Below are 25,214 nucleotides of genomic sequence, written 5' to 3'. Positions count from 1 at the left end.
GTTAATAAGATTTCCAGTCACATAATCAGGTGGATGAGCATTATTAGCACCGTATGCAATAGTCCTCTCCCAAACATCAATAATACCCACATCGAAATCCACAAAAATATCCTTCACAATAAGATTTTTAATATAACCATGGAAATCACTAATCATCTCTGGTATTTTCAGTTTTAAGATCAACTTGGTCTCTGGGCTTTGTGAGAGTGGACATTCAATGGCCTTTTGAACATTAATGGCCCTGTGAATGAAAATTTTGACAGGAGAAGGTCTGAGGTGCTGGCCAGGGGTAATGACAATGGCTGTGTCATTGTCTCTGGCTGCTCGATCAATTTTCCTTGGGATATAGTTTTCATTACCAAACAGATGTTTGGTAATACATGGAGGACCATGCTTTTTCCACTGAATCAAAATATGTCGTGTGGCATCCAGAAGTATACATGTTTTAAAGACCCCAATTCCATGATGATCAAAATATTTTAAGGCTGATGGAAAACAAATCAATAATTCTTTGTAACTAAATGAAATTATATAATTTTTAAATGTACACATTTGTAAAATTCTGACCAAGATAATTTCTAATGATAATAGCATTACTGCTAAGGGGAAGAAAAGAACTTCACCAGATGCATTAAAATCTTAACAAAATGAGTGTAGAAAGAGGAAGAAAAACGTTAGTATTTATGAATGAAAAAATAAAATTTGACTTTTAGTTAAAAACCCAAATTCAAATGTTTGGCAAATTAAAAAAGCAAACATTATTTTATAAGAAACTCATAAATCAACTGTAATTTCAAAATAAAAATACATACTTTTCACCACTTTTTGTAAGTAGTAAACCCATTGATGCAGTGTTGAATCTTCAATGAGGAAAGTGAGTTTTCTCTTCAAGCAGTCATTTTTAATTTGTGTTTAACTTGCTCTATTTACAAAATGCTGTAATCCACCTTATTTTCACAGTATGACCACTGGGGAAAGGAGTCTTCGTTTCAGTCTTTTTCCTATGTTCTCACTCTCTGGCAATAAAAATATGTGCAGTAAACAATTTTTATTACCACAAATTATTTTTGAAACAAATTCCTCATTTTCTCCCTTCTTTTTCTCTTTTCTCTCCACCCTTCTCTATTTATTCTCTCCTCTCTTCAACAAATATTTTTTTAACAAGATCATGTTAAAGGATGAATTAAAAGTCTCACTTTTGAATAATCTCACTAATGAATGGTTTGTCCTGGAGTAGGGATAATTTTTCTTGTGCATTTGCAATGTTTTCCTCAGGCTTTACCTAGTCCCCCAAGTTACTCAACAGCTAGCCAAATGAGGAGGAAATAAGTGGCCATGAAATAGCAGGCCTCAGTAACTCAGCTAAACATTGTACCAATAACATTGACCTTGGTAACTTGTGAAATTTCCCCTCAAACTCTTCTCCATGGAGAAACCTTGAATGTGTTTATGAAATGATGTCACACACATTGTTTATTTTGTGTGCACCAGAATCCGGTTCTCGGGTTAAAATTTCAGTGTTGGGCCCGGGCTGAACATCTTGTCAGTGCGGTCTGATAAATGGAGAAAAAGGGAGGGCTGATAGCTCCTTATTCTGAATACTTCACTATAAAAGTACCCTCAGCTGTATTCATTGACTCACATCATGCTTTCACCCAGGTAAGACTTGGGCCATTTAAACAAATATCATTGAAGTATAGTTGATATAAAATGTTATATTAGTTTCAAGTGTACAACATAGTGATTCCACAATTCTGTGCATTACTTAGTTTTCACTACAATAACTATAGTCGTCATCTGTCACCATACAACACTGTTACAGTATTATTGATTATATTGCCTGTAATGTACTTTTCATCCCCATGACTTACTTACTTTATAACTGGAAGTTTGTACCTCTGAATACCCTTCACCTATTTGATCCATCTCCCCAGCTCTGTATACCGCTGGCAGCAAACACTTTGTTCTCAGAGTCTGTTCTGGTTTTCTGGGTTTTTTATTTTTATTTTTTATTTTTAGATTCCACACAAAGGAGAAATCCTATGGTCTTTGTCTTTCTGACTTATCTCATTTAACACAATACCCTCTAGGTCCATCCATTTTGTTGCAAATGGCAAGATCCCACTCTTTATAAGGCCTAGTATGCTCCATTGTGTTTATATATACTGCACCTCTGTTGCCATTCATCTATTGATGGACACCTAGGTTGCTTTCCTATCTTGGCTATTATAAATACTGCAATAAACACAGCAGTGCATATATCTTTTTCAGTTAGTGTTTTTGGTTTCTCTGCATAAATAATTAGTAATTAAATTACTGGATTGCATAGTATTTCTATTTTCAATTTTTTGATGAACCTGCATACTTCTTTTCCACAGTGGCTGCACCAATTTACATTCCCACAAACAGTGTACAAGTGTTCCCTTTCATCTACAGCCTCATCAAAGTTTGTTATTTCTTGTCTTTCTGATTCTAGCCATTTTGACAGGTGTAAGGTAACATCTCCTTGTGGTTTTGATTTGCATTTCCCTGAGGATTCGTGATATGGAGGATATTTTCATGTGTCTGCTATCTGCCTTCTTAAAAAAATGTCTATTCCGGTCCTCTGCTCATTTTTTTTAATGGGGTTGTTTGTTTTGGTGTTGAGTTGTAAAAGATAGTAATATATTTTAGATCTTAACCCCTTATCAGATAAATCATTTGCAAATACCCACTGTAATTCAGTAGGTTGCTTTTTAATTTTGTTGACAGTTTCCTACAGTGTGTGAAGCTTTTTTGTTGGGTTTTGTTTAATTTATTTAAATTCAAGTTAACATCCAGCGTAGTATTGGTTTCAGGAGTCAAACCCAGTGATTCATCACTTACACATATAACACCCAGTGCTCAATCCCAGTAAGTGCCCTCCTTAATGGTCCTCACTGATTTAGCCCATCCCTCCATCCACTTGCCCTCTAGCAATGCTCAGTTCTCTGTATTTAAGAAATTCTTCTGGTTTCCCTCCCCTTCTGTTTCTATCTTATTTTCCTTCCTATCATGTTCAGATGAACATGTTTTGTTGCTTAAGTTCCACATGTGAGTGAAATCATATATTTGTCTTTCTCAGACTTACTTTGCTTAGTATAATACACTCTAGTTCCGTCCATGTTGTTGGAAATGGCAAGATTTCATTCTTGTTGATCACTGAGTAGTATCCCGTTGTGTGTGTGTGTGTGTGCGTGCGTGTGCACATACCACATCTTTTAAAAAAAATTATAAATGTTTATTTGTGAAAGAGAGTAAGAGAGACAGAGTGCAAGTGGGTGGGGGGGCTGAGAGGGAGACACCAAATCTGAGGCAGGCTCCAGCCTTTGAGTTGTCAGCACAGAGCCCAGTGCGGGGCTCAAACTCAGGGTCTGCAAGATCATGACCTGAGCTGAAGTCTAACAACTAACTGTGAGCCACCCAAGTGCCCCCATCTTTATCCATTTATCAGTTGATGGATATTTGGGCTCTTTACATAATTTGGCTCTTGTTGATAGCACTATTATAAACATTGGGCTGCATATCCCTTTTGGAATCAGTGTTTTTATATCCTTTGGGTAAATACCTAGTAGTGCAATAGCTGGGTTGTAGTATAGTTCTATTTATAATTTTTTGAGGAAACTCCACACTGTCTAGCAGAGTGGCTGCACCAGTTTGCATTCCCACCAACAAGGTAAATGTGTTCCCCTTTCTCCACATCCTTGCAAACATCTGTTGTTTTCTGAGTTGTTCATTCTAGCCATTCTGGCAAGTGTGAGGTGATATCTCATTATGGTTTTGATTTGTAGTTCCTTGATGATGAGTGATTTTGAGCATTTTTTAAAGGTGTGTTAGCCATCTGGATGTCTTTGGAAAAGTGTTTGTTTCTTCTGCCGATTTCTTGTCTGGATTATTTGTTTTTTGGGTGTTGAGTTTGATAAGTTCTTTATAGATTTTGGATACTAACCCTTTATCCAATATGTCATTTTAAATATCTTATCCCTTTCCATTGGTTGCCTTGAGTTTTGCTGATTATTTCCTTCACCAGGCAGAAGCTTTTTATCTTGATGAGGTCACAGTAGTTCATTTTTGCTTTTGTTTTCCTTGCATCCAGAGATCTGTCTAGCAAGGAGTTGCTATAGCTGAGATCAAAGAGGTTGCTGCCTGCTTTCTCCCCTAGGAATTTTATGGCGTCCTGTCTTATGTTTAGGTCTTTCATCCATTTTGAGTTTATTTTTGTGTATGGTGAAATTGTCCAGGTTCATTTTTCTGCATATTACTGTCCATTTTCCCCAGCACCACTTGCTGAAGAGACTGTCTTTTTTCCAATGGATATTCTTTCCTGCTTTGTCAAAGATTACTTGGCCACACGTTTGTGGGTCCATTTCTGGGTTTTCTATTCCATTGATCTGACTTTCTGTTTTTGTGCCAATACCATACTGTCTTGATGATGACATATTTGTAATATACCTTGAAGTCTGGGATTCTGGTGCCTCCAGCTTTGGTTTTCTTTTTCAACATCATTTTGGCTACTTGGGGTCTTTTCTGGTTGCATACTAATTTTAGAATTTTTATTCTAGCTCTGTGAAGAATACTGGTGTTATTTGATAGGGATTGCATTGAATGTGTAGATTGCTTTGGGTAGTATCAACACTTTGATGGTATTCTTCCAATCCATGAGCATGGAATGTTTCTCTATTTCTTTGCATCTTTTTACATTTCTTGAATAAGCTTTATACAGTTTTCAACATACAGATGTTTCACCTTTTTAACTAGGCTTATTTCTAAGTATCATAGGGTTTTTGGTGTAATTATAAATGGGATTGATTCCTTGATTTCTCTTTGTGCTGCTTCGTTATTGGTGTATAGAAATGCAACTAATTTCTGTATGTTGATGTTATATCCTGCAACTTACCTGATTTTTGATGGAGTCTTCTGGGTTTTTCACATAAAGTATCATGTTTTGTGCAATGAGTGAAAAATTGATCTCGTTTGCTGATTTGGATGCCTTCTATTTCATCGTTGTCTGATTGCTGAGGCTAGGACTTCCAGGACTATGTTCAACAACTGGTGAGAGTGGACCTCCCTGTTGTCTTCCTGACTTAGGGGGAAAGCTCTCATTTTTTCCCCATTGAGGATGGTATTAACTGTCTTTCATATATGGACTTTACAATGTTGAGGTATGTTCCTTCTATCCTTACTTTCTTGAGGGTTTTTATGAAGAAAGGCTACTCTATCTTGTCAAATGCTTTTTCTGTACCTATTGAGAGGATCATATGGTTCTTATCCTTTGTCTTATTAATGTGGTGTATTGACGTTGATTGATTTATTTTTGGTGTAGTCCCAATACATTATTTTTGCTTTTGTTTACCTTCCCTGAGGAGAACTATCTAAAAATGTTAAGGTTGGTGTCAGAGATTACTGCCTGTTTTCTTCTAGGAGTTTTATAGTTGCAGGTCTCACATTTAGGTCTCTAGTCCAATTTGAGTTTATTTTTGTGAATGATTGTGAGAAAGTGGTCCACTTGTATCATTTTTTATGTAGCTGTCCAGTTTTCCCTGTACCATTTATTGCACATACTGCCTTTTCCCTATTATGTATTCTTACCTCCTTTGTCATAGATTAATTATGTAAGTATGGGTGTATTTCTGGGCTCTTTATCATGTTCTATTGATGTGTCTTTTTTTCTGCCAGTAGCATACTGTTTTAATTCCTATAGCTTTTTAGTACATCTTGAAATCTAGGATTGTGATACCTGCACCTTTGGTCTTTTCCCAAGATTGCTTTGGCTCTTCAGGGTCTTTTGCGCTCCATACAAACTTTAGGATTATTCTAGTTCTGTAAAACAAACTCACTCACTCACTTATAGTCACTCACTCACTATTTTGATAGGGATTGCATTGAATCTGTAGATTGGGGGTAATGAGGACATTTTAATCATACTCTTTGAATCCCTAAGTATGGAATATCTTTTTATATATTTGTGAAATCTTCAGTTTCTTTCATCAATATCTAATATTATTTTTCTGAGACTACTTATTTCATCTCCTTGGTTAAGTTTATTCCTAGGTATTCTTTTTGGTAAAATTGTAAATGGAATTGTTTTCTTAATTTCTCGGACACATCATTTTTAGTGTATAGAAATGCAACCAATTTCTGTAAGTTTTATATCCTGCAACTTTACTAAATTCATTTATTATTTCTAGTAGTTTCTTGGAGTCTATAGGGTTTACTATAAACTGAATCACATCTGCAAATAGTGAGAGTTTTACTTCTTTGTTACCATTTTGGATGTCTTTTAATTCTTTTTCATGTGTGATTACATTGTCTAGGACTTCCAGTACTATGTTAACTAAATGTGTTGAGAGTGGACATCTTTGTCTTATTCCTGATCTTAGAGGAAAAGCTAAGCTTCACTGCTGAGTATGATGTCAGCTGTGGGTTTGTCCCATACAGACACTTTATGTTGAGGTAGGTACCCTCTAAACCCACCTTGAGAATTTTTATTATAAATATATGTTGAATTTTGTCAAGTGTTTTTTCCTATTCAGATGATCACATGGTTTTAATCCTTCCTCTTCTGAATGTGAGATACATAATATTGATTTGCAAATATTTAGAAATTCTTGCATCCCTGGAATGAATCCCACTTGATTATAGCAAATAATCCTTTTTTTTTTTAATGAAGTATAGTTGACACAATGTTACATGAGGTTCACATGCATAACAACATAGTGATTCAACAACTCTGTATGTTCAGCTATGTTTACCACAAGTATAGCCACCATCGTTCACCATAACACAATTAAAATACCATTGACTATATTCCCTGTGCTGTGCCTTTAATCCCGAGATTTATTTATTCCTTAACTGGAAGTCTGTACCTCCCATTCCCCTCACCCTTTGTGGCCATCCCCTCACCTCCAGAAACCATCAGTTTGTTCTCTATGGGTCTGTTTATGCTTTATTTCCTCATTTATTTTGTTTCTTCGATTACACATATAAGATGGATCACATGATGCTTGTCTTTGTGTCTGACTTATTTCGTAGTGTAATGCTCTAGGTCTATCCATGTTACAAATAGCAAGATCACATTCTTTTTTCATGCCTGACTAGTATCCCATTGTATTTATATACCACAACATCTTTATCCATTCATTTATCAATGGACGCTTGGGTTGCCTCCATAACTTGGCTATTGTAAATAATGCTGCAAAAAACATACAGGTACATATATCTTTTCAAATTAGTGTTTTTTATTGTTTCGGGGTAAACACCCAGTAGTGGATTACTGAATCATATCCTATTTTTAATTTTTTGAGGAACATCTAAACTATTTTCCACAATAAATATCTATTTACATTCCCACCAACAGTACAGAAGGGTTTCTCTTTTTATCTACATCATCAACACTTATTATTTCTTGTCTTTTTTTATTTGAGCCATTCTGACAGGTATAAGGTGATATTGTGTTGATTTTCATTTGCTTGATAATCAGTGATTTTGGGCATCTTTCCATGTGTCTGTTGGCCGTCTGTATATCTATTTGGAAAAATGTCTATTCAGGTCCTCTGCTCATTTTTTAATCAGATTATTTGTTTTGGTGTTGAGTTCTACAAGTTCCTTATAAATTCTGGATATTAATCTCTAATAAGATCTATCATTTGTAAATACCTTCTCCCATTAAGTAGGTTGTCTTTTCATTTTGTTGTTTTTCTTTCCTGTGCAAAAGCTTTTTACTTTGTGTACTCTCAATAGTTGATTTGTTTAGAAAACTGTTGCTGAGGCTGATGTCAAAGCGATCACTGCCTGTTTTCTTGCAGGAGTTCTATGGTTTTAGGTCTCAATATTATGTTGTTAATCCATTTTAGTTCATTTTTGTGTGTGGTATAGAAAGTGGTCCAATTTAATAATAACATAGCTGAAAGAAATCAAGAAAACAATCCCATTTAAAATTGCAACATAAAATAAAATACCTAGAAATAAACTTAACCAAGGAGGTGAAAGACCAGTACTCTGAAACCTGTAAAACATGGATTAAAGAATTGAAGAGGACACAAGTAAGTGGAAAAGTATTCCATACTCATGATCGGAATAATTAATACTGTTCACATGTCCATATTACCACAAATAATTTACAGATTTAATGCAATCCTTATCAGAGTTACAATAGGACTTTTCACAGAACTAGAACAAATAATTCTAAAATTGGTTTGGAGCATAGAAGATGCTGAATAGCCAAAGCAATTCTTGAGAAAGGAGACCAAAAGTTCAGGTATCACAATCTCAGATGTAAAAATATACTAGAAAGCTATAGTATTCAAAACTGTATGCTACTGGCACAAAATAGATATGTGGATTGGTATCACAGGAGAGAGATCACAGAAATAAACCCAAACTTGTATTGTCAGTTAATTTATGACAGGATGCAAGATTATACGATGGGGAAAAGACAGTCTCTTTGATAAATGGCATTGGGAAAACCAGACAGCTACACACAAAAGAGTGATTTAAAAAAATGTATCATTGCATCTCTGGAGGCAAGGGAAACAAAAGCAAAAGTGAACTACTGGAGCCTCATCAAAATAAAAAGCTTCTGCACAGCGAAGGAAACAATCAGCAAAACTAAAAGGCAACTGACAGAATGGGAGAAGATATTTGCAAACGACATATCAGGTAAAGGGTTGGTATCCAAAATCTATAAAGAACTTATCAAACTCAACCCCCCAAAAAACAAACCATCCAATGAAGAAATGGACAAAAGACACGAATAGACACTTCTCCAAAGAAGACATCCAGATGGCCAACCGACACATGAAAACATGCTCCACATCAGTCATCATCAGGGAAATACAAATCAAAACCACAATGAGATATCATGTTACACCTGTCAGAATGAGTAACATTAACAACTCAGGCAACAACAGATGTTGGTGAGGATGTGGAGAAAGAGGATCTCTTTTGCATTGTTGGAATGCAAGCTGGTGCAGCCATTCTGGAAAACAGTATGGAGGTTCCTCAAAAAACTAAACATAGAACTACCCTACAGTCCAGCAATTGCACTGCTAGGCATTTATCCACGGGATACAGGTGTGCTGTTTCAAAAGGACACATGCACCCCCATGTTTATAACAGCACTATCAACAAGAGCCAAAGTATGGAAAGAGCCCAAATGTCCATCGATGGATGAATGGATAAAGAAGATGTGGTATGTTTGTATATATATGTATATACACACACACACATACACAATGGAGTATTACTCGGCAATCAGAATGAAATCTTGCTATTTGCAACTACATGGCTAGAACTGTAAGGTATTATGCTAAGTGAAATTAGTCAGAGAAAGACAAAAATCATATGACCTCACTCATCTGAGGACTTTAAGAGACAAAACAGATGAACATAAGGGAACGGAAACAAAAATAACAAAAACAGGAAGGGGGACAAAACAGAGGAGACTCATAAATATGGAGAACAAATTGAGGGTTACTGGAGGGGTTGTAGGAGGGGGGATGGGCTAAATGGGTAAGAGACATTAAGGAATCTACTGCTGAAATCATTGTTTCACTATGTGGTAACTAATTAGGATGTAAATTTTAAGAAATATTTTTAAAAATGTATCATTGAATTTGGTTTGCCAATATTAAGAATTTTGCATATGTATTGATCAGGGATATTGAAATTTATTTTTCCCCCCCTTAAGTGTCTTTATCTGGTTTTGCTAGCATGGGAATGCCAGACAGGTAGAATGAGTCTGGAAATTTTCCTTCCTCTTCTTCTTTTTGGGCTACTTTGAGGAGACTAGGTATTAACTCTTCTTTAAATGTTTGGTAGAATTCACCTGTGAAACCATTTGATATTGGACTTTTATTGCTTAAGAGTTTTGATTACCAATTCACCCAATTTCAAGGAATTTATCCATTTTTTTTCTAGGTTGCCTAATTTGTTTATACACAACATTTTTTAAGTTGATTTATTTTCAGAGAGAGAAGGAGGGAAGGAGGGAGAGAGACAGGATTAGCAGGGGAGGAGCAGAGAGAGGGAGGGAGGGAGGGAGGGAGAGAGAGAGAATCCCAAACAGGCCCCATGCTGTCAGCACAGAGCCCAAAGGGAGTTGATTTTACCAACTGTGAAATCATGACCTGAGCTTAAATCAAGAGTCAGAAGCTTAGCTAACTGAGCCACCCAGGTGCCCCTGTTCACATGTAATTTTTAATAGTATTCTTATAATCCTTTCTGTATTGGTGATATTGGTTATTTCTCCCATTTAATTTTTTAATCTATTTGTTTGAGTCCTCTCTCTTTTGTTCTTGATGAATCTGGCTAAAGGTTTATCATTTTTATTTATCCTTTCAAAGAATCAGCTCTTAGTTTCATTGTTTTTATCTATTGTTTTTACAGGGGGGTTGTTTTGGGGGGTTTTTTGTTTGTTTTTTGTTTTTTTGTTTTTTTGGGTTTTGGGTTTGTTTTTTTTTTTTTACTTTTTTTCAGTTTCAACTTATACTCAGATCTTTATTATTTCCTTTCTTCTACAGATGTTGGATATTCTTCCTTTCTTTAGTTCCTTGAGGTATAAGATTGGATTATTTTATTTTATTTTTAAACTTTAGTTAACATACAGTGCAGTACTGGTTCTGGAATAGAATGCAGTGGTTTATCACTCACATGCAATACCCATTGCTCCTCACGACAAGCGCTCTCCCTAATATCCATCACCCATCTAGCTCTTCTCCCACCCACCTCCTTTTTAAGATTTTTGTTTTATGCAGTAGACCTGTATTGCTGTAAATTTTCCTCATTGAACTGATTTGGTTGTGTCCCAAAGATTTTGGACTATTGTTTCTATTTTCATTTGTCTGCAGGTATTTTATTTCCACTTTGATGTCTTCATTAACCTATTGGTTGTTTAGTAGTGTGTCGTTTAGCTTCTGTGTGTTTGTGTTTTTGCCATTTTTTTCTTGTAATTAATTTCTCATTTCATACCATTTTCATCAGAAAAAAATGATCAATATGATATCAATCTTAAATTTATTGAGACTTGTTTTATGGCCTAATATGTGATATGTGCTATAGAATATTCCATGTGCACTTGAAAGGAATATGTATTCTGTTTTGGGATAAAAGGTCCTCTATGTATCTTTTAAGTCTATCTGGTATAATGTGTCATTCAAAGTCCCTGTTTCTTCATTGATTTTTCTGTCTGAATGATCTATCCATTGATAAAAGTATAAAGTCCCATAGTAGTATTGTCAGTTTCTCCATCTGTGTTAATAATTGCTTTATGCATTTAGGTGCTCCTACATAGGTGCTAGACATTTCTAGTTTTTATAATCCTCCTGTTAGAATAATCCTTTTATCATTATGTAATGCCCTGCTTTATCTCTGGTTACAGTTTCCATTTTAAAGTCTATTTTGTCTGATATAAGTATTGTTACCACACCTTTTTTTTTTTTTTTTTTTTGCTTCTATTTGCATGGAATATCTTTTTCCAGCCCTTAACACTTTCAGGCTATATAGGTCTTTAAATCAAAAGGGAATCTCAAGTAGGCAGAATATAGATGGGTCAAGTTTGTTAGTTTAATCACTCAGATGAGAGCATTTAGACCAGTTATATTGACAATAACTATTGATAAGTATATATATTGCCATTTTGTTATGGTTTTTGTTGTTTTTGTAGTTCTGTTGATTTCTTCTTCCCTTGTCTCTTCTGTTTTGATGGCTTTCTTTAGTGTTATGCTTGGATTACTTTCTCATTTTTTTGTATCTATTAATAAGTTTTGATTTATAGTTACCATCGGATTCATATGTAACATCTTATATATAAAGAATCTACATTAAGTTGATGACCCCTTAAATTTAAACACATTCTGGGGCACCTGGGTGGCTCAGTTGGTTGAGCATCTGACTTTTGATTTCAGCTCGGGTCATGATTTCATGGTTCGTGGGTTCAAGCTCCATGTCAAGCTCTGTACCGACAGTACAGAGCCCACTCAGGATTCTCTCTCTGTCCCTCCTCTGCTCGTTTTCTCTCTCTCTCTCTCTATCTCTCTCTCTCTGTCAAAATAAATAAACAAATAAACACTAAAATTTTTCGAACATATTCTAAAAGAACTACATTTTTACTGCTCCCTCCATGTTTCATATATAGGTCACTTTACATCTTTTTACTTTGTATATCTTTTGAGTAATTTTTGTAGACATAATTGATTTTATTATTTTTATGTTTTAACTTCTGTACTGGCTTTATAAGTGATTATTCTACTACATTTACTATGTTTGCTTTAACCAGTGAAATTTTTTTTTCATAATTTTCTTCTAGTTAAGGTCTTTTCTTTCCATTTAAAAATTTCCCCTTAACATTTCTTGAAAGGCAAATTTAGTGATGATGAACTCCTTTAACTTTTATTTGTCTGGAAATTTCTTTAGATCTCCTTAAATACTGATAGATGATCTTGTAGGCTATTGTTGCAGGTTTTTTGCTTTCAGCACTTTGAAGATACCATGCAACTCCTTTCTGGCCTGCAAACTTTCCACTCAAAAATCACTTCATAGCCTTATAGAGTTTCTCTGGCCTATAACTAGTATCTTTGCTCTTACTGCTTTTAATATTCTCTATCTTTGTTTTTTGCTTTTTTTTCTTAATTTATTTTTGACAGAGGGCATGAGAATGAGTGGGGCAGGAGCAGAAAAAGAGGGGGACAGAGGATCTGAAGCAGGCTCTGCACTGACAGCAGAGAGTCCTATGTGGGGCTTGAACTCATAAACCATGAGATCGTGACCTGAGCTGAAGGTAGATGGTTAACTGACTCAGCCACCCAGGATTCTTGCTTTTAAAATTGTCATGTGTTTAAATTGGTATGGACCTCCATGGGTTCATCTAATTTGGGCTCATCTGTCCAGAACCTGGATATCTGTTCCCTTCCTCCCAGATTAGGGAAGTTTTCAGCTATTTCTTTAAGTGATCTTCCCCCTTCCCTTTTGCTCACTCTCTCTTGCTCCTCCAGAGATCTCTGTACTGTGAATGTTGTTACGCTTAATGATGTCACAGGGTCCCTTAAGGTATTCTCATTTTTTATTCTTTTTTCTTTTCAGCATGGTTGCTTTCCACTACCCTTTCTTCGATATCAATTATCCATTCTTCTGCATCTTCTAATTTTCTATTGATTCCCTCTGGTGTATTTTTTATTTCAGTTACGTATTCTTCAGCTCTGACAGGTTATTGTTTATATTTTCTATCTCTTTGTTGAAGTTTTTACTGAGTTTATCAACTCTATTGTCAAGTAAAGTGAGTATTTTTATGACCATTAATTTGAACTCTTTAACAGCCATATTGCTTATCTTTGTTTCATTTACCTGTTTTTCTGTGTTTTTTTTTCTTCATTTGGATCATAGTCCTCTGTTTCTTCATTTTGTTTATCTTTGTATTTGTTTCTATATATTTGGTAGGTCAGGTATGTCTACTGGTCTTAAAAGTAGGGCCTTGTGTAGAAGGATTCCTGTGGTGCTCTGTAGCATAATCCCCTTTGGTCACCACAGCTAGGCCCTCCATGGGTCTCCCCTATGTAGGCTACATATGCCATCTTGTTATGGCTGACCCACAATTGCTGTAAGGATGCTGGGTGGGTTAAGCTGGTGCTCAGCCGTACTTGCTGTAATTGCCCTCTTTGCTTGTTGTAGGAGCCCTGGGCAGCCAAGTTTGCTCCTTGTGCTGGTAAGAGGCTCAGCCCAGACCCACTGGTGGGTAGGACCGGACCTCAGACTATCTGTTCACCATTAGGCCCTGTGACATCTGTGGGTACATCAAAGGGCAGGGCTTGCTCCCTGCAAAGCCAGGTGAGAGGCCCAGCTGCAAGCACTGGAGGGTGCTGGTGTGTGGGGTTAGTTTGCCAACTCCACAGGGCAGAATTGCCTGCCCAATAGATGTGAAAGCGTGCTTTAGAGGGGTACCTGCTGGGGCAAGTGGGTTGGGTGAGGCAGGTCTACAGGGAAATGCTGGGGTGGGGCATGCAGTGCCAGCAAGGTGAATAGAGAGTATTAAAACTGGCTCCAGAGGGGCGCCTGGATGGCTCAGTTGGCTAAGCATCTGACTTGAGCTCAGGTTGTGATCTCAGGTTGTGAGTTTGAGCCCCACACCGGGCTCTTTGCTGACAGCTCAGAGCCTGGAGCCTGCTACAGGATTCTGTGTCTTCCTCTCTGTCTGCCCCTCCCCTGCTTGCGCACTGTCTCTCTCTCTCTCTCAAAAAAAAAACATTAAAAAAATTTTTTGAATAAAAAAAAGAACTGGGTCCAGAAAGCATTTGGCTATCTAGGCTTGGGGAGGGTAATAAAAATGGCACCCACAGGCACTTTCATTCTTGTAGAAAGCTCCTGCAGACACTTGCCCTCCCCCAGAACACATCCTAAAATTAGTCAATAAATCTCCTTCACATATACTCCATACACTTTTCAAATTGCTGCTCCTGTACTATGTCTCAGGCTGAGTTATTTAGTGGCTAGCTCTTGAAGGGATGGGCCTCAGTTTCCTTTTGCCCACTGGCTCTCCTGGAGTTAATCCTGCTGATTTTCAAAACCAGATACTATGGGGACTGGTCTTCTCTGTGCAGGTCCCCGTGACTGGGGATGTCTGCCATGGAGTCTGATTCTCTTGTTCCTCCATACATGTTATGTCCCTCCCATTTGTGGTCAGTTATACTATACCAGGGGTTTGGTTTCCAGCTGTACCCCTCCTACCCTTTTTGATGTGGCCTTCTCTCTACAACTAGCTATGGAAGATATGTTCTGCCGGACTTCAGATTGTTTTTGGAGTTAGTTGCAATATGTATAGTTGTTGCCTCATAGTGTCCATGGGATGAGGTGAGCTCAGGATTTTCCTAATCCACTGTCTTCTCTCTTTCAAGATGGAGGTCATTTATATATTTTGCCGCTTAAACAATATACCTTCTTTGTCATCTCCCTACAGTGTTGGGAATTGTATTATATGTTTAGACAATTAAATTTATGTATATTGAATTATATCAGATTTATAAATGGCTCTAAAAATAACAATCTGGCATTATCATCTAAGGAACCACATAATTGTATTAAAAATTATGGTCCAGGAAATAGGGAAACCACAGAGGTGTTAAAAGGCCTCCAGTTGCTTCAAGTCTAACAACTTTTTTTGGTGTAATAGTTGGTATGAATGATGGTTGCCATGGCAGAGATAAGGGATCTGTCTTTTCCATAGACTGAGCTTTCAGTGGGTTCATGATTTATTTATATGTTCTCCACAAGGTTTAGCAAAGTACTTTGCCTACAGTAGGCCCTCCATAAACATTTACTGAATATTTGAAAAATGGGCAGTGTGCAAATGCATACAGCATTGATTGTTATAACAGAAGTCATTTGCTTTTCTGAAATTCACTTAAATTCCGGTATAGCAAAACCATCGCTTTTATGAGTGAGATGGCTGTGTATTGACCACTGAATTTCCTGTGATAAAATGAAAATATCCACAGAAATTGCTAGTTCATAGAACTTTAATTAAGATGGTTTGTCTGAAACAGATATGAGAAACCACCAAAGAAAGTATCTAACTCTGTAGCTTATCTGAGACATTTTCACATTACCTAATTATTGGATTTTTAAGAATAAATCTTAAGTTTAAATAAAAATAACATGTACATTTTGAGAGCAGGCAGCTGAAATTAAGAGTTGGTTAGACATTTAGATCTGACTTAGTATTAAAATTGATTTAAATTGATATGAAAATAATTTCCAAGAATAATAAAGTCCCCCCTGTAAAACCCAAGATGATTGATACTCTTTGTCTGAGGAAATGAAAGTTTGAAATAGTTAATGTCTAAGAAATTTCTCAAAGTAAGTCATTTAAATGGATAAATTGTGAACACGGCAAGCAATAGCACAATAGACTTACTATTATGTGGTAAGGCTTCAGTGTAGGTAAAGTTCTTCATCATTTCAACCCCCATGTTTGATCTTCAAAAAAATGGGAAAATAAATTAGCCAGATACCTGCCCAGATATTAAAGTGAAAAATGAATCACTAGCTGAGAGAGATTGAGCCACTCTTAACTCGCTACAAATGCTTTATTTTCCTTTACTTTGATATATTTAAGATATTCTGAGAAAGTAAATGGGTTAGGATTCTGGAAAATCATTCTCCTGGCAAGGGAAGGGATCCAAAGATCCAGAAAGAGGGCGATGTGGAATTCATAAAACATATATCTTTGGTTTTATCTTCTAAATGATTTTCTACTGCAAGCCAGCCTTTGTATCTTCACCACCTGTGGTAATTCAGGCCTTCATCAACATTTTCCTATGGCAGTACTTCTCAAACTTGAGTGTACATCAAGATTATCTGGAGAGCTTATTATAACTCCGATTACTGAACTGTATCCCCAGGGCTTCTGATTCAATAGTTCTGGGGCACTTGAAGAGATGCCTACACCCCATATTCATAGCCTCATTAATTCACAGTAGCCACGATATGGAAAGAACCTAAGTGTCCATTGATGGATGAATGAATACAGATGTAGTCTAAATACACAATGCAATATCATTCAGACTTGAAAAATAGCTTGCCATTTGCAATAACATGGATAAACCTGGAGGACATGCTAAGTAAAATAAGTCAGATACAGAAAGAGAAATTTCACTTGTATATGAAATCTAAACAAGTCAAATTCATAGAAACAGTAGAATGGTAGTTTTCAGAGTTTGGGGGTGGGAGAAATGGGGAGATGTTGGTTAAGGGGTATAAACTTCCAGTTATAAGATGACTAAGGTCTGGGGATCTAATGTACAGCATGATAACTATAGTTAATGTAGGTTTAAAATTGGCTGTGAAAGCAGATCTTAAGTGTCCTTACACACACACACACACACACACACACACACACATATATATATGAGCACCTGGCTGGCTCAGTCAGTAGAGCATGCATCTCTTGGTCTCAAGATTATAAGCCCCACATTGAGTGCAGAGATTACTTAAAAATAAAAAATAAAACACACAAAAATGCAAACTATGTGAGGTGACGGATATGTTATTCAACTTGATTATGGTAACTATTCTACAAGGTATATGTGTATTTCTGCTCCTTTGGTTTATCCCAACTAAAACATCCTCTGTGCTGCCTGTTTTCCCCTAGACAAAATACTTCCATGACTTTCCATCATCAACCTACAGGATAAGGACCAAGCTCCTTGACTGGCTTACAACCTTCTATGAAAGTCCATTTGTCCAGCCTCCTATTCATGCACTTTTGACCTTCACAAGATCCCCAGAGGTTATTTTGTGTACTTTGTCATCTCCTTGAGAGTAGCATTTGGGTCAGTCTTATTCATTATAATGTTTTAGTGGCCTAGCACAGTGAACTTCACCTCGAGGTATATAGGTCTTACAAATTAAGTTGGTGAGTATATCTGGTCAACTGAATTCATTCCATCAACATAGTATCCATCTTGGGAAAGGAAGGACTTCAGGGGCCAGGTCCACAGAGACCTCCAGGAAGGACAAAGGAAGTATTTTCCAAAATTGAAAAAGATTGTCTGAATTTTGGGGTCAAATGAGAATAATCCCTCATCACAGGCATCATAGGGTTGCAGAAGTGAGGGGTCAGAGCATTTGGACAGTAACAGCTGTCGGGAGTGGTGAAGTCATGGGAGACAGTGTTATATATAGCCTCTTGACTTTCGCATAAAGTAGATTGGGATACAGGTTCTGACTGCATCTTGCTAGGTATAACTTTGGCCAAGCTATTTAATATATTTGGGCTGAAATTTCCACATATGTTAAATAAGCATAATAGTCACTCCAGATTATTTTTACTGAGGATCCTGTCAGACCTATCTTTGGCACAAGGTTAAAATTTGTCTCGTTGCAGAACCTGGATTTCTGAAATTTGAAATGTTTATTCTCCCACATCTATTTAAGGTAAAGTTGAGGTTGTCAAGAGACAACCTTGTGAATTGGATTACCAAAGCCAAACTTTGGGACATTAAAAATAGGATTAAAAGGGGGCACCTGGTTGGCTCAGTTGGTTAGACATCTAACTTAGGCTCAGGTCATGATCTCACGGTTAGTGAGTACGAGCCCGATGTCAGGCTCTGTCTCTCTGCCCCTCCCCTGCTTGTGTGCACTTGCTCTCTCAAAAATAAACATTTATAAATATATAAAAAAGTAGAATTAAAAACACAGTATGACATTCATGTCAATGTGTCTTAGTATTAAGTGTGCATGTATGTGTATGTATATATATGTGTGTATATATATATATACACATATACATACACACACATGTATATATACATATGTGCACACACACATTCACACACACTCACACACACATGCATATTACGTTTCAGAAGGGAGTCTGTAACAGACCATGACAGAAACTGAAAGATTTCTTAACAACTGTGTTTCCTGTATGAAGTCTTCTCAGGTGGCAACCACTTGCTTATTTTCCCACCATGATTATCAAAAAAAATACTAAAATTAAAAATACTTTTTTAACTTGGAAGAAGTGAGTATTTGAGGAGGTAGCATCTGATTGGGTAGCTAGGGATGAGAGAACATGAGGGAGAAACTGTATTTACTATGTTACAAATGAAAGAAACCAATTTAGTCCTTGGACTTGTGGGAAGAAATGATGTCCTAGCACCTGACTTGGGCCTAAGAATGGGGCTTAGAGTTTTGTATTAGAATAATCTGCAAGAGTTCTTGGATATGGAATCAACTGTGAAACTGACTATTCACCTGTGAGGAAATGTATGTCTACTTCCATGCAAGAGGAGAAAAAAAGACATTTTTTAATGAAGCTTGGAATCCAGAAGTAAATGTGTGTATTGGAAAGTAAAACAGGGTCAGGCAAATTGTCATAAATATAGTCCACTTTGGAAGCATGATTGAGCCAAAAATACATGTACGTTAGCTAGACCAGGAATTTAGGATTTCCTGAGAACAAGGAGGAAAGTGTGTAGGGAGAGCTCCCCCAACACAGGCTGCGTTGAAGACCATCTCAAGAGGGAGCTGTATGTGGCCAACAGGGAAAATGGAATCAGCACAGGAAGACTCTGCCTGTAGAGTTAAAACATGGCCTTCAAAATGAAAAGGGCTCTACATCTTCATGAGGATACCTCCTTTAGGTATTAGTTAAAATAGTTTTTTGGAAAAGCCCAGCCTCTTTTGTTTGAGCCATAGGATAAAGGAATTGTTCCTTATCTTTATCAGGAAAACAAAAAAGTGAAGGTGACAGAGCGTGAAAGGGACATTTTGTAGAAACCTAGGGTCAGTTGTGCCCTGCCCCCTGCCCTGGTGTCGTCATAATGTTTGAAATGGATTTGAACTTAAATTTTCAGGATACTATATTATTCCACTTGCTTTTTTTGAACCCACATCACAAAACAGGGCCTTTCTATAGCAGCAATTACCAAACTATGGAACCAAAGTCTCTTAAAATGGTATAACTGTTCCATGGTCAAATAATTTTGAACCTCTGTCTTCCACCCCCACTTGAAGGAATACATACTAAAGTTACTGAATAAGCCAGCTGAAAATAAACCTATTTAATTATTTTCCCTGATTGTATTTCACTTATTTTCCATTCAGCAGTTGAGAACCTTCCACGTGTTAGGCATCACTGGGCTAGGAGACAAAGTGGTGGCTCTTAATGGTTTCCTATCATATATAGATGGCCTCTAAGCTCTGCCTACCCATCTGACCTCCTTGCTCCATCATCCATTGCATTCGAGCCTCAGTGGTTCCCCTCACCGTTTCTGAAACATTCCAGCATGTTCTCACCTCAGTTCATATACTTTCTCTTGGGAACGGTATTTCCCCCAAAATTCATCTGGCTCACTTCCTTACTTCATTGAAGGTGTTGCTCAACTCACCTGTTCTCAGGTTGGTATTCAAAACAGGTCTCACCTGCCTCTTCTAAAGTAGCACTCACCATTCATTAACAATACTTACTCTAGTGACTTTGTTACAACTTGTTGTTTGCCGTTTTTTTACTCCACTAGAATATAGAATTCCAAATACCCAGTGTTGCAGAATGAGTCTGGAGTTCTCTCTTGTCCAGCAAGAAAGCGGATGCAAAATTAAATGTGAGAGAGGCTAATAATGTCTGGGAGGAGATAAGAGCCCCAAGTAAGGGTCCTTGCTCAGTTTTTATTAGGATCAGAAGGCTTACAAACGTGATGGGTGTGCAGAAAGAGACAATGAAACGGTAATCATGAATTCATGTGTGTGAAAGAAAGGGGCTTTCAAAGATATGCAGTGTTAGGGGTTTGGGTCAATACAAAACAAAATCCTGGTGTGAGTATCAGGTGCTGAGTGAGTCTGTTGGTCTCAACTTGCCTAGGGGATAAGACAAAGCATGCTACCCCAGGGTCAACATGGCACCTTTCTTTTGCTAATTACCTCTGCTCCAGGCAATTTCACCAGCAGTCTATTACCTAATCTTGGATGCATTCATCCTGTGGGTTCCTACTCCTATACTTCTATAGTGGGGTGCCCTGTTTACCTAATCTTGGATTCTTTCATCCTAAACCTTGTTAACCCATTGGTGCAAACTCAGGGAATTCCTAAACTTAGTCCCCACAACCCAGAGTTATGCCTGGAACATAGAAAGTCCTAACTATTTAAAAATTGAATAAATAAATGGCAAAAAAATTATGGTTATTGCTTCACAGAACTTACAATTTAGCAGAAGATATAAAAATATGTGTGGAAATTTAACAGTATAATGAGTATTATCATTGGGGAAAAAAATCAGAATGTACTGAAAGAATATGGGAATAGCACTTTACCCAAAGGCAGAAGAGTACTATTTAAACCAAGACTTGTAAAATTACAGAGTTGAAGGAGCACATGGTCCATTTGTGAAATAAACGTTTAGCTTGTCTGACAGAGCAAGGCAGCATAAGAGTGAGACAGCAAGATTTAGAGCTAGGCAAGTCCTTGTAAACATTACAGAGTATGGATTTTACCCTTAGAGCAATGGGGTCACATACAGGAATTTAAGCAAGGAAAAGTAAAAGTCATCCAGATTTTAGAAACTTTAGTTTGGATACAGTAGATTGTAGGAAACAAGACTGTGGACAAGGAAACCAGCTCTGGGGATGGTGGAATAATCTAATTGAGGTACAATGATAGTTTCTCCACAGAGGCAACAGCAATGGAGTGATTACTGGGTTCAGTAACTCTGTGGGAGGTACAATGCATAGAATTTGGTGATTTATTTAATGTACAGGGTGAAGTAGACTAATGATATTACTCATCCCCCCCTTTTTTTTTTTGACATGGCATCTAATATTCTGTAGGATTGTTGTTCTGTAGAATATGTTACAGAAAATACTGGTCTCTTAAAAAGTTGGTCTCTTGCCAACTCTGGAAGTATTACAAACCAATGGATAACAATCGGGATATGTAAAGTGCTTCATTGGTTATACTCCTTAAAACCACAGGTGTAGAGGGGCGCCTGGGTGGCGCAGTCGGTTAAGCGTCCGACTTCAGCCAGGTCACGATCTCGTGGTCCGTGGGTTCGAGCCCCGCGTCAGGCTCTGGGCTGATGACTCAGAGCCTGGAGCCTGTTTCCGATTCTGTGTCTCCCTCTCTCCCTGCCCCTCCCTCGTTCATGCTCTGTCTCTCTCTGTCCCAAAAATAAATAAACGTTGAAAAAAAAAAAAAAAAAAAACCACAGGTGTAGAGATGACCTGTATGGGGCCTGTGAGTATACCAGCAGCTGAGCCGACTCTGATAGGATTATAACCAAATCAACATTTACTTGGTGTTAGGGAGCTTGATTAGGAAAAGTTTCTAGGCAGGGTTGGTCTGAACCTAAGCCTACCTCTTTGTATTGCCTATTGAATGTGAAGGCCTGTTACCTGTGGAAAAGACTTGGTTCTTCCTTTCTCAGATAGCAAATATTTCCCTCACTGGTGGTCATGTGAGTCATACCCACAGGGAATATGTGGAGGCTTCATGCGGTAGAAGGCCTCTTGGTCTTGGTAGTCCAGGTCTTTACACAGTTGAGCAGTCGAGTTCAGGTTCAGACCACACAGAGCGAAGACTAGGAGGTGCCATTGTCAAACTGGCCTGTGGAGATCATTCGGTCATAGTCTTGGTTCCTTGCCCTCCAGAAAGCAGACACCCCTTTACTGGGGTGGATGAGCAGAAGAGACAGAGACCCAGCCCTCCCTAAACAAAATGAAGCTGACAAGGTAGGTGCTGTTGTTGAGGTCTGTCACCTATTCTGAAGCGCCTACCTTCAGGGCTGGGGAGGACATCCTGGCCCTCAGGAAATCCCCACCATACATCTTCCTGTGTCCCAACTGGTCCCTTGCCTCCAGTAGGATATCTAGCTGCCCCCTCCTGCAATAGGTGTCTCGAGGTTGGAGGATGGTGGCTGTGCCATGTGCAGCCCTGGTGGTGGTGTTCATGTGGGTGAAACGTCTGGGTCAGATCAGCTGGTTTCCTTTCTCCATGATTCCCTTTATTCTCAGCTCAGTCTGTTAGTCAAACTGCTGGATCCAGTGGTACTTGAAGATGTAAGGTCTTTATTAAGATGTTCCATTGGTTCACGGCAATAGGGCTTCTCAAACTGAACAAGAACTGAAGTATTGAGGGAAAAGGAAGGTACTATCAAATAATATAGTCTGCTTTCAATATAAATTATTATGGCGCAGCTTATACACATTTCAGTTGGTGTAAACACCTACCAAAAACGGATTCTAACAGTTTTCAATTTTGGAATCATAAGAATCAATTTCCATGAAACGTGACTTCCTCTGTCACCAACAGATGATTTTTTGGAAGTCATTGGCTTGAAAATTAACTACATAAAATAAGTATATATCACTTTGTGATTGAATTTTAAAGTGTGCCCCTTTGCCGTATCCTCACTTACTTTTTCTTTACAAAAATCACATAGCCATGTTATAGACAATACGGAAAACAGCCAACTTTTAAAAATACGATCCTGCCCACACTTTGCTGTTTTTATGGTATTTTTTATTTATTGTGTCCCCTTTTCCTTTTTTCTTTCATGTATGTATTTTATTTAGTAATCACATTAAAATTAGTGCTAGTACTTTTTGCAGGTAATACCATTATAAACAGTTTTTAAATTTGTTAATATTTATTTATTTTTGAGAGAGTGAGAGACAGCATGAGTGAGGAGGGGCAGAGAGAGTGAGGGAGACACATAATCAGAAGCAGGCTTCAGGTTCTGAGCTGTCAGCACAGAGCCTGACCTGGGATTCGAACCCATGAACTATGACATCATGACCTGAGCCGAAGTCAGATGCTTAAGGAACTGAACCGCACAGGCACCCCAGTATAAACATTTTAATACTGTTAATCAGTTTTCGTGATCATTTATAATCACATAATATTCTACAGGAGGATGTGAAATGGCTTGTGGAGCCAATGATATTGGACAACGGGAGTATAGCTATTTTACATGACTTTTAATGATCAATACCTAGGGGTGGAAGTACCAGATTATATATCATTGAATTAAATAATCAGCCAAAGCACATATGCATTTTTATTCTTACTGACTGTCAAACATACTCTCGAGGTAAGAGTTTACAGTGCCACCAGCAGTATGGAAGACTGTTACAATACACAGGTGTCTCATTGGTCTTGGTAGCAAACTGTGATGAGAAAAATAACTTTTGAGGAAAACAACTTTGTTCTTCTGAGTTGCTATTCAGACATTTTACAGTAGAACCCTGCTCTATACGAGTCTGGACATTTAGATAAGGACTTGAGTTTGGGGTGCCTGCCCTAGGTTCACCTTTTACTTTTCCTGGACACCTTTTAAAATAACCACTTAGAGGGGCGGCTGGGCGGCTCAGTCGTTTAAGCATCCAACTCTTGATTTCACCTCAGGTCATGATCTCATGGATTGTGAGATGAAGTCCTGCATCGGGCTTTGTGCTGACAGCACAGAGATTCTCTTTCTCCTTCTCTCTTTCTTGCTATCAAAAATAAATAAACTTAAAGTAAAATAACCACTTAGGCTTGAGCCCATGAAAAGTCAGTAATCTCCACCCCAACCACTTTATAAGTAATAGGTGCTTGCTACGCTGCTCTCCTATCTCCCGCTTGCTGGTTACTTGATGGAGGACTCCCCACCCCCTCAATTACCCCTCTTCCCTTCTGGGATTTCTAAGTACAGATTTTCCTTGAGTTAATAGGGTTTATATCCCAATAAGTCCATTTTAAGTAAGAAAAAAATACCATAAGCCAGGGCACCTGGGTGACTCAGTCAGTTAAACATCCAACTCTTAATTGCAGCCCAGGTCACGATCTCACTGTTGGTGAGATCAGTCTGTGAACTGGCAGTGCAGAGCTTGCTTGGGATTCTCTCTCTCCCTCTCTGTCCACCCCTTCCCCACTCTTGCACACTTGTCTGCGTGCTCTCTCAAAATAAAAAGAATACTTTAAAAAATAATAAATACCATAAGACAAAAAGGCATTTAATACATGTAACCTACAAAACATAGCTTACTTTACCCACTTACTGTACTGAAAGTGAACAACAGAATGCTTGTACGTATGGAATGATTGTCAGTGTGTGGGTTGTTGACTCCCATGATCCCATGGCTGCCTGTAGGCTGTGGTTCACTCTTGCTGCAGAGGGTCTCAAGAGTGTGTTGTACTATATATTCCTAGCCTTGGGAAAAGCTTCAAGTTCAAAATCCAAAGTATGGTTTCTACTGAAGGCTTACTGCTTTTACACCATCATAAAGTCAAAGAATCATAAATCTAACCACTGTAAATTGGGAGCTCTCTGTAAGAATAAATCCTGTAACTCTACTTCCTTTGTGTGAGTATATTGAAACTGCACCTTTAATCAAAAGGACTCTGTGGATCTTATTACTCCCCCCAAAAACTTGGAATTGGGATGCTGAGGGAACTACCTGCTGATCCAACGTGTGTGGCATGGGCCCCCTCATTCATCAGGTCATAATCTACGTGTTCTCATTTCAGTACACCATTCCAGCTTCTCAACACACAAAGCACAAAAGTTGCATATAGTGTTCCTCAACAAGAATACTAAGACAAATATTTAACAAAAAATATTTGTTTAACTGACCCTGAATGTCATTGTGTTCACTTGGACAACAAAGTAACTAAAGAGAATGTCATCACCAGTTGAAATTCTGTTCATCTTGTGCTCCCTTGGGCAGCATATA

General features: G+C 37.8%; 1 pseudogene; it reads right to left on the bottom strand.

Annotated features, from left to right (window-relative positions):
- LOC124504736 (NXPE family member 2-like) lies at window positions 1-22,517 on the bottom strand (annotated as a pseudogene).
- Between the last annotated feature and the right edge of the window lie 2,697 nt (window positions 22,518-25,214).

The sequence above is a fragment of the Lynx rufus genome, unplaced genomic scaffold (genome assembly GCF_022079265.1).
Source record: "Lynx rufus isolate CCGP_SWC_20201006 ecotype Redwood Valley unplaced genomic scaffold, mLynRuf1.p SCAF_9, whole genome shotgun sequence".
Classification (NCBI taxonomy): domain Eukaryota; kingdom Metazoa; phylum Chordata; class Mammalia; order Carnivora; family Felidae; genus Lynx; species Lynx rufus.
Note: the sequence above shows the minus strand (reverse complement) of the source record. Positions and strands in the feature narration are given on the sequence as shown.